Below are 10,777 nucleotides of genomic sequence, written 5' to 3'. Positions count from 1 at the left end.
AGTAAGCCTGCCCGGTAGTTGGATTAGTCTGCTGGTTTGACGATGAAAAAGCGGCTTAATAACTCCGAGTAGCAGCTGTAGTGGTGTCGGTCAGGAGGAGAACTGCTGGGCTGTGAGCGTATCGGGAGCACTGCCAGTGAAGCCGCCGAACACCTCCGCTATATGGGCTTTAGCTCTTTAAGGCTCTTCGGCCGAGAGTCTTTCACTTCCTCAGTGTCAGAAGGCTGCCCCAACTACGCGCTCTGCACGAAACCCACATTACGCGCACTCCGCTGCCACCCCAACTACTCACAATGTGCAACCGGTGCGACTCCACACACTGCGCAGCCACCTACACCTCTACTACCTACACTCCGCGGCGACAGGCATCTGATTTGTAAGACTCAAGAAGATGTACAATTTGTAGTTTTAGTCCCCATTGTTGAAGGCCAACCTGCTTACAATGGATCTAATTTTCAACTCAACTTCTATATCTTAACTAAAAAACAAACTCCTGACAGTGAGGTGTACGTCTGTTGCAGAAAGAATGAACAGACTGTGCTGAATGTCACGGCAGGGAATATAACCTACGGCCCTCAGATTGAGAACTGGGATTCTGGGTCCAACGATGCTTACAGACAGGGACACATTTCTCTCTCTCTCACTGACTTGAGTCGTTCTGATCAGGGGACATACCAGTACCTCCTCGGCCCTGACAAACAGATGAGAGGAAATCCAGATTCTCTCACTCTCACTGTCACTACTAGAGAAGACTGTTCTGAGGACACAGGAACCCAGTCACCATGGATAAAGATAGTGTTAGCATTTGCAGTTAGCATTTGCAGTAGTTTTCTTACAGGCAGAATGTGGCCTCAGAGGTCCAGAATGAACTGTTCAGGATTTATCTTTCGTCGCAGCCCCAGGGGATCACCATAGCCTTCAAAAGAGTCCCAACAGAGTTCTGATGGTCATAGTGATGAGTTACCATGTGTCCTGAGAGAGAGAAAGACACCAGAGAGGTGAATGGATCCTCTACCATCATAGAGATGGAGGAGTTACACAAGCCTGGTCCCAGACCTCTGTGTGTGTGTGTGTGTGTGTGTGTGTGTGTGTGTGTGTGTGTGTGTGTGTGTGTGTGTGTGTGTGTGTGTGTGTGTGTGTGTGTGTGTGTGTGTGTGTGTGTGTGTGTGTGTGTGTGTGTGTGTGTGTGTGTGTGTGTGTGTGTGTGTAGCCAAGCCATTAGATGTAGGCCTAGTTTTTAAGATGATTATGGAATTAAAATATCAGAGTTTGAGAGTTAGTTGGGAACAACAAGAGACTTTTTACACTTTGGTCAGTTAGTCATTGTTTCTTCAGTTTCTCCTGCTTTCATCTCCTGTATTTCATAATACTATCAATGTATAATGTGCCTGTTTGGTTCCTGCTGTATTTGTAATATTATAGATATCTGGAACTGATTACTGGTCATCCTGCAGATGTGAGAAGGATCAAATTAACACGTGAAGGATTTTATGACGTTAATGTATTTTATATTACCACTTTTAATACCAAGTTGTAAGTTTCATTTTGCATTTTAAAATGGACTGTAGTTTATTATGAAATTTATGAATAAAATATTTGTTTTAATTCAACTATTCTAATGATTTTTCTTCCATTCATTTATAAATAAATAAAATAAAAGACAATAAAGTTGTCAATTTCATTTTACATTTTTATTCATTGTACATCCAAGTTTAATTTTGGATTATATACTGAATTAACAGATCACAAAGGATATTTGGTAATGCAGAATTCTATTCATGATTAATGTTCCACATCAAATGACAAATACAAACCTTCAATGTTGTTCTACAAGATAAGACACAAAACAACAAAACATTTAACTTGGTGGTTTACAATATGTGTGAGGATGGATGTTTGACAAAGTACAACACAGCAACTAGGATGATCACCAAAACAACCACCACCACCACCAACACCACCATTGTTGGCCTTCCTGTGTCATCGCAGTGCTTCTCTTTGGGAGTGATAGTGAGAATGACAGCTTCTGGAGTTCCTCTCTGGTGGTCAGGGCCGAAGATGCACAGGTATGTCCCCTGATCAGAAAGGTGTAGGTCGTTGAGTTTGAGGGAAAGGTCTCCCTGTCGGTAACCATCCATGGACACAGAAACCCTGTCCTTAAAGCCAGGGTCATAGGTTACATTCCCTGCCTTGACGGTAGACACATTCTGTCCATCTTTCATCCATTGGATATATATCTCACTGTCCTTAGTCTGTTTTTTAGTTGAGCCATGGCAGGCAAGTGTGACATTATCTCCAACATGGGCAGATATTTCAGTGGGGACCAAAACTTGTAGATTTACATGCTGTTTGTACTCGCCACAGACACACTCGTACAACCCCATGTCATTGTACTCAGCTGAGGAGATGGTTAGAGAGAATTTTCCATCATTGTTTTCAAACCTCTTCTTAAAAAATCCCTCACCTGTGGTTAAATTATCTCCGTCAAGTTTAGCAACCATCTTCGTGATGATGGACCCTGATTGAGCTTCCTGATAACGCCTCAACTCGATGACAACACCTTGGCATGATCCAGAGCAGGGGGGTGTAACTGGGTCATTCAACATAACTGATAAATTGATAGGATGAGACAAGGAGTGTTTTGCAACAAGTGCAAGTAGGAAAACAGTCATTACACTTTTCCCCTTCATAATCAAGGCAGCTCTCAAACCCTCAATCTGGCTTCAGTGTACTTTGTTGTTGCTTGGAAGCTTCCTTCTGATTTATTTTCACTCAGCAAACACGTTGTTATATAGATAACATCTTCGGGAAGATGGTGACTCCTCCCCCTTATCCGAAAATGTTCTGCTCCTTACCTTACCAAGGTTTATACTGCTGCTGTTTTTGTTCAAGAGTTCTGGATGCAATATTTTATATTTTCTTAAAATAACATTACATTACACACTAATACGTTTCACAAATATAACGTAAATGAATGTAGTTAACTACCTTTGTTCTTGGACGTGTAAATGTAACTGGTAAAGTAGTATAGTAGTAACTTGGCCTTGTAGATATTCAGTGGTAGAGAGGCAGCGGTAGCTTGGCATGTGAAGGCTACATTTCGCCTGTAGTGTAGTAGTATGCTTGGTCCTGGTTAGATAACATAGTGTCTACTATTTTCCAAAACATATTTATTTTATAGTGACTGACTTGACTGTCCATTTCGAACCCCAGTTCACTCAGCCTACCTAATGAGTGTTATTGTAGATATTGAGAGACGACTGTAGACTACTAGAGCACTGTCGAGTCGAGAATCTTGTCAGAACCGAGACACTGAGAATGCAGAAGGTAGTCAGTTTCATAACAGAATAAAGACAGAAGATACCACAGCCACTGCGGCACATGGAATTCTGCCTAACCAGCCGCGATAGCAGCTTTGATCAGCTATGCCAAGAGCAGAACATTTTAAAATGACTTTTATTTCAAGACTGCCGGGCATTCTGCACTGATCAAACAAGGAAGTGAAAGACGCTCGTCCGTAGAGCCAAAACGAGCTACACCCCAGATAGCAGAGCTGCTCAGCGGCTTCACCTGCCGCTGACTGTCGTCTCCTCACACAGCCCAGACGTTATTCTCCCGTCCGGCAACACTACAACTGCCAGTTGAAATCAAACAATTTTCAGCGTCAAACCAGCAGACTAATCCTTCTACCATTACCCATATCAACCATGTCCTCAGTGTTTTTTTCTTATAAATCATAATATCGCTGCCTACACTATCATTTTATACATTATACGTTGGAGATCTCGCTCATATAGTAGCACATACAGGTATACAGTAAAACAGTCACAAATATAATATAAATAAATATCATAAATATAACAACAATTAAAAGTGCAGAGTGGTAAGATTATAATAACAGTATAGTAATAAATGCTAAAGTGTTAAAAACAGCAGTCAGATTAAAGCTATTCTTGATCCTGGTAGTGGAGGTGCTGCTGTCCTTCCTCCACACAGTAAGCCTGGCCGACTGTCCTGTACCTCCCTCTGGATGGCAGCGGTGGCAGAGTAGAGAGAGAAACCGATGAAGTGTGTAAGTCATGCTGGTGGCTGGTAGCGGAGTCGAGTAGAGAGGAGAGAGAGAAACCGATGAAGTGTGTAAGTCATGCTGGTGGCTGGTAGCGGAGTCGAGTAGAGAGTAGAGAGAGAAACCGATGAAGTGTGTAAGTCATGCTGGTGGCTGGTAGCGGAGTCGAGTAGAGAGGAGAGAGAGATCTTGGATCCACAGAGCGAAAGCCGTACAGAATATTCCCTTTACTCAATATCTGACGGTCCATAGACTAGAGGGAAAGAGAGATGGTGAGAGACTGGTCCGTTCAGAGAACAGGGAGAAAACAGGCTCAAGGGATCTCCTCCATATCTCCTTACAACATTATGCGTTTCCAACCAGTAGCGGGGTAAGTCTGGGTGAAAATGATAGTGTGTCAACAAATCAGATGCCTGTCGCCGCGGAGTGTAGGTAGTGGAGGTGCAGGTGGCTGCGCAGTGTGTGGAGTCGCACCGGTTGCACATTGTGAGTAGTTGGGGTGTCAGCGGAGTGCTCGTAATGTGGGTGTCGTGTAGAGCGCGTAGTTTGGGCGGCCTTCTGACACTGAGGAAGTGAAAGACTCTCGGCCGAAGAGCCTTAAAGAGCTAAAGCCCATATAGCGGAGGTGTTCGGTGGCTTCACTGGCAGAGCTCCCGATACGCTCACAGCCCAGCAGTTCTCCTCCTGACCGACACCACTACAGCTGCTACTCGGAGTTATTAAGCCGCTTTTTCATCGTCAAACCAGCAGACTAATCCAACTACCATAACCATGTCTCTGTGTCCTCTGTTCCCTTTTCTTAAATAGCATCATATATACACAATATCATTATATACATTATACTACCGTTATATATCTGTGGTACAGAAATTATCTGACAGTTCAAAACTCAATCAGAAGCTTTTCTACGTTTTTTCAAGTAGTTTAATCAATTTTATTCAAGTAGTATATTTTCCATTTGCAAGTATCTATTAAAAGTACTACATTGGAATGATTCGTTGGAGCTCTCTCACATACAGTAGGTCTACATTCCTCCAATGAAGAATTCCAATGTATTAATTTTAATACATGCAAATGGAAAAATACTAGTTGAATAAACTCCTTGAATAAACTCCTTGAATAAATGTAGAATTCTTTTGATTTGAGTTTGGTACTGTCAGATAATTTATGTACCAGATAAATATAACGATAGTATAATGTATATAATGATATTGTGTATATATGATGATATTTAGGAAAAGGGAACAGAGGACACAGGGACATGGTTATTTGTGGTAGTTGGATTAGTCTGCTGGTTTGACGATGAAAAAGCGTCTTGCCTCCGACTAGAATCTCTAGTGTTGCCGGTCAGGAGAACGGCTGGGCTGTGAAGGTATCCCGGAACTCCAATTTCTGGCCCACGAAAAAAACAAAGTTAATTAACCACATTATTTACGTTATATTTGTGAAACGTATTAGTGTGTAATGTAAGAAAATAAAAATATATTGCATCCAGAACTTGATCAAAACCAGCAGCAGTATAAACCTTGGTAAGGTAAGGAGCAGTCCATTTTCGGATAAGGGAGATGAGTCACCATCATCCCGAAGATCTTCCCTAAAGTGAGATTTCTGTCTGCATAAAAGTGTGAGTAACAGCTGAAAAACGGCAAGCAACAACAAAGTTTCCTGAAGCCGATTTGAGGGCGTGAGCACTGCCAGAGAGAACTGCGTCGATTATGAAGGCGGGACAGGTCATCACCTTTTTCCTGTCTGCACTTGTTGCACAATACTCCTTGTCTGATCCTATACATTTACCAGTGATGTTGAATGACAGGATCGAACTTCCCTTGTCTGGATCATGTCATGGTGGTGTCTTCGAGTGGAGGCATTGTCAGGATCCTGTAGGAAGCTTCTGTGATAAGACGGTTGCTACATTTGACGGAAATAATTTAATCCCAGGAGAGGGTTATGAGAACAGGGTTGATCTCCAGAAAGGAAACTTCTCTCTCACCATCTCCCCAGCTGAGTACAATGACATGGGGCGGTATGAGTGTGTCTGCAACAACAAGGTTTTACAGGATGTAAAACTAGAAGTCTTGGTCGCCACTGAAATATCTGCCCATGTTGGAGGAAATGTCACACTTGCCTGCCATGGCTTAACTACAAAATGGACAAAGTACAGTGAGATATATATGAAATGGTTGAAAGATGGACAGAATGTGTCTACCATCGAAGCAGGGAATGTAATCATTGACCTTGGGATGAAGGAGAGAGTATCTGTGTCCATGGATGGTCACCGACAGGGAGACCTTTCCCTCTACCTCACTGACCTACGCCTTTCTGATCAGGGGACATACTGGTGCTTCTTCGGCCCTGACCACCAGAGAGGAAATCCAGGAGCTGTCACTCTCACTGTCACTTTCGGAGAGAAGCACGAGGACGACACAGGAATGCCAACAAGGGTGGTGGTGGTGTTGGTGGTTGTTTTGGTGATCATCCTAGTTGCTGTTTTCTGTTTTCTTGGAGGTAGATTGAAAGAAAGAAGGCCTGCTTGGTTTAAAGAGAGGTGTTCAAGATCTCAATTCAGTCCCTGTCCAGAAGGGGAACAGGGAGGGGAGCATCTCTCTGTCACTATAAGTGAAAGTGAATCAGAGACAGAAGAAGACAGGATTGGGACAAGGACATGTTTTGTCCCCTTTGCACCTGCTTGTATCATCAGAGATCAGTTAGAACCTCCCTCTACCCCAGGCCTTGTTACCAATGGTACTAATGGACCTCCCTATACCCCAGGCCTTGTTACCAAGACTTCTGATGGATCTCCCTCTACCCCAGGCCTTGTTACCAATGGTACTAATGGACCTCCCTCTACCCCAGGCATTGTTACCAAGACTACTGATGGACCTCCCTCTACTCCAGGCCTTGTTACCAATGGTACTGATGGACCTCCCTCTACCTCAGGCCTTGTTATCAATGGTACTAATGGACCTCCCTCTACCCCAGGCCTTGTTACAAAGACTACTGATGGACCTCCCTCTACTCCAGGCCTTGTTACCAATGGTACTGATGGACCTCCCTCTACCCCAGGCCTTGTTATCAATGGTACTAATGGACCTCCCTCTACCCCGGGCCTTGTTACCAATGATACTGATTGACCTCCCTCTACCCCAGGTCTTGTTACCAATGGTACTAATGGACCGCCCTCTAGCCCAGGCCTTGTTACCAATGGTACTGATTGACCTCCCTCTACTCCAGGCCTTGTTACCAATGGTACTGATGGACCTCCCTCTACCCCAGGCCTTGTTACCAATGGTACTAATGGACCTCCCTCTATCCCAGGCCTTGTTACCAATGGTACTGATGGACCTCCCTCTACCCCAGGCCTTGATACCAATGGTACTAATGGACCTCCCTCTATCCCAGGCCTTGTTACCAATGGTACTAAGGGACCTCCCTCTACCCCCGGCCTTGCTACCAAGGCTACTGATGGACCTCCCTCTAATGTCTATTTCAGGAGTGTTTACTGTCTCCAATTTGTTTAATAAAATGTTAAACTTTAACTTTTGGTAGTTGAATGTATTTTGTACATTATCAATACATTTTCAACATTATATGATGGATACATACTTTAAATGTTATTCTACAAGATACAGACACAAAACATCTGAATCAATCGTTAAACTGCATGGTTTACAATATGTGATGATGGATACTGTATACCTCTGTGTGATATGTAGGTCCACTATGATGGATGCAATGATTGACAAAGCAAAAGAACATAACATCATATCAGAAATAATCTTTGTAGAATGTGGTTTCTATATTTTATATCTATTGTAGCCTCACTATTCATAACAATGTTTTAAATGCAGCTAAGCTGCATGATGGCAACTACACAGAAAAAGTGTGTTAATAAAATACAGCAAACATTTATTTATCTTTTGTTCAAATGCACACAATCATGGTGCTACTATGTAGTGAAGACGTGGATGTAGATTAAGGCAGACCCCCGCACCTCTCTGATTCAGAGGGTTAAATGTGGAAGACACATTTCAATACATTCAGTTGGACAACTGACTAGGTCTCCCCCTTTCCCTTTTCCCTTTAGTTCATATTCATATACAGGATAACTCTACACAACTACAACTGACTAGGTCTCCCCCTTTCCCTTTTCCCTTTAGTTCATATTCATATACAGGATAACTCTACACAACTACAACTGACTAGGTCTCCCCCTTTCCCTTTTCCCTTTAGTTCATATTCATATACAGGATAACTCTACACAACTACATCTGACTAGGTCTCCCCCTTTCCCTTTTCCCTTTAGTTCATATTCATATACAGGATAACTCTACACAACTACATCTGACTAGGTCTCCCCCTTTCCCTTTAGTTCATATTGTACTTGACTTGTTGATGGAAGAGGGAAACATGACACATCCCTTTCATATACATTACATTCCCATGCAGCTCTACACTAGTCTGATCCCAGAACAGTTTGTGCTCTCATTATGAAGACGTGACATCACAGTACCATTAAGGAGTTGGTAAGAGATCAGAAACAGACTGACACCCAGGATAACTCTACACTAGCCTGATCCCAGAACAGTTTGTGCTCTCATTATGAAGACGTGACAGTTCCATTAAGGAGTTGGTAAGAGATCAGAAACAGACTGACACCCAGGATAACTAGTTGCATTGTGTAAATTGCCTAAAAAGTGATTTGGGAAACTGTTTAGAAAATATAATTCACTGTTGTAAAACAAATGATGTCTCATATCGTCTCTCTTTCTACTACCATACTATTTGTATTGTGGGGATTGCCAAAAACATGATTTTAGATCAAGTTCATGAAAATGTTTTTTAAAGATTGTTGACAGTTGTAACACAAATGGTGTCTCTAATCATCTCTCCTTCCAGTGCTGTACAGTACTAATTAGAGTGTGGAAATTGCTGGAAACACCATTTTAGACCATGTTCATGGACAACTGTTTCAAAAGGTATTTCACATGTGTAACACACAAATAGTATTGCCTACCATTTGTCCTTCTAGTGCTGTAATAGTTGCATTGTGGACATTTCCTAAAACATGATTTTACACCATGTTCATGGCAAACTTTTAAAATGTATTTCACAAATCTCACATGCAAATACTGTCTGTCTCCAACCATATGTCCTTCTAGTGCTTAATAGTTGCATTGTGGAACTTGCCTAAAACATGATTTTAGACCATGCTCAAGGAACACCATTTAAAAATACATTTCACACTTGTAACACACAAATGGTACAAACTGTCTGTTGTATTTCATCTTTTATCCACACAACAGTTCTATCCTGATTAGTGTTTGAGAAATTCTCAACTGTATTTTAAATTAAACAAACTTGAGTTATTAAAGTGTGAAAACAGTCCAAAACTAAGGCCCTGATCCAAGCTGAGGCCCTGGGCCCTAAATCACGGTTGTCAAACTCATTCCATGGAGGACTGAGTGTATGCTGGTTTTTGTTATTTCCTTTCCATTTGTGTCCAATTAAGACCTAGACAACCAGGTGAGGGGAGTTTCTAACTAATGTCGTGGAAAATCATTTTCAAATACAACGCTTACCAGAACTTTTAAAATCAAACATGCTCTTTATTACAACTGTACAGCCCACTGGCATGTCCCCGCGGAACACACCCCGCGGAACACACCCCGCGGAACACACACCGCGGAACACACACTCCGCTTCCCAACCCCGGTTCCAACATTTATACATAAATAGCATATGGGTCCACCCCATATGCAAATAAGCATACTTCCCCTAATTTTCCCTGCCATCATTATCTTTTTAGTTCAGGCTTCCTGCTTGTTCACGCCTACTAACGCCCATTATCTGCTTTCAGTTAAATTATAATAGTGGCCAGACCCATGCTTGTCTTAAAAATAATCTATGTCCATCTACCCTCTAGGCCTATGACTCAACCCTGTATTTAATTCAATGCCCCAGCATGTTCTCTGGTATGTCCTTATTGGAATTGGCAGACTCTATGTCTCTTCTTGTCATTAGTGTCCAGTTGCCTTAAGCATATTTCTCTGGTATGTGTGCTTTTAGTGGAATGTGTAGACTATAAGTCTAGTGTGTCCAATTATTCTAGGTGCCCATGTGTCTGGTCAGTCTGTCAGCACAATGGAGAAAATAAGAGGGCCAGAACATCCCTTAGTATATCTCCATTACCACAGTCTCATGATAAATGTGAACATGTGGTTCGTTACTTTAATGTTCAGCTGTCTTATGTCCTTATATTTTATCCATGTGTTTTATGTTACTACTACAATCCCCCCTCTGGGGCTATTTAGCCACATAAATGATACAAATAAGACTTTGGGATAGTAAATTAAAATACCTATGATAAACAAGAAAATACAAAAAATAAAAACAAAGTGAAGCATATAAACCAACTAGACCAAACATCTCCAATGTGAAATAGGAGTAAAAGATCCAATCAGAAACATTAAAGAAAACCAACTAGACCAAACATCTCCAATATTCATAAGAGTAAAAGATCAAATTTGGTATAAAAATATAAGGATAAAATATTACATATTTGATGAAGCATGAGCGTGTAGGTAAATAGCCTTGCCTGAGGTTATCTCAGTTATGTGAAAATCAAAATAATACAAGGAGTATAATAATAAATGAATAAGAAAAAAATAAAAGACCTACATGCAGTTACAAAAGAAAATTGACACAACATCA

Source organism: Salvelinus alpinus, chromosome 31 (genome assembly GCF_045679555.1).
Source record: "Salvelinus alpinus chromosome 31, SLU_Salpinus.1, whole genome shotgun sequence".
NCBI lineage: Eukaryota > Metazoa > Chordata > Actinopteri > Salmoniformes > Salmonidae > Salvelinus > Salvelinus alpinus.
This window is presented reverse-complemented; position numbering follows the sequence as displayed.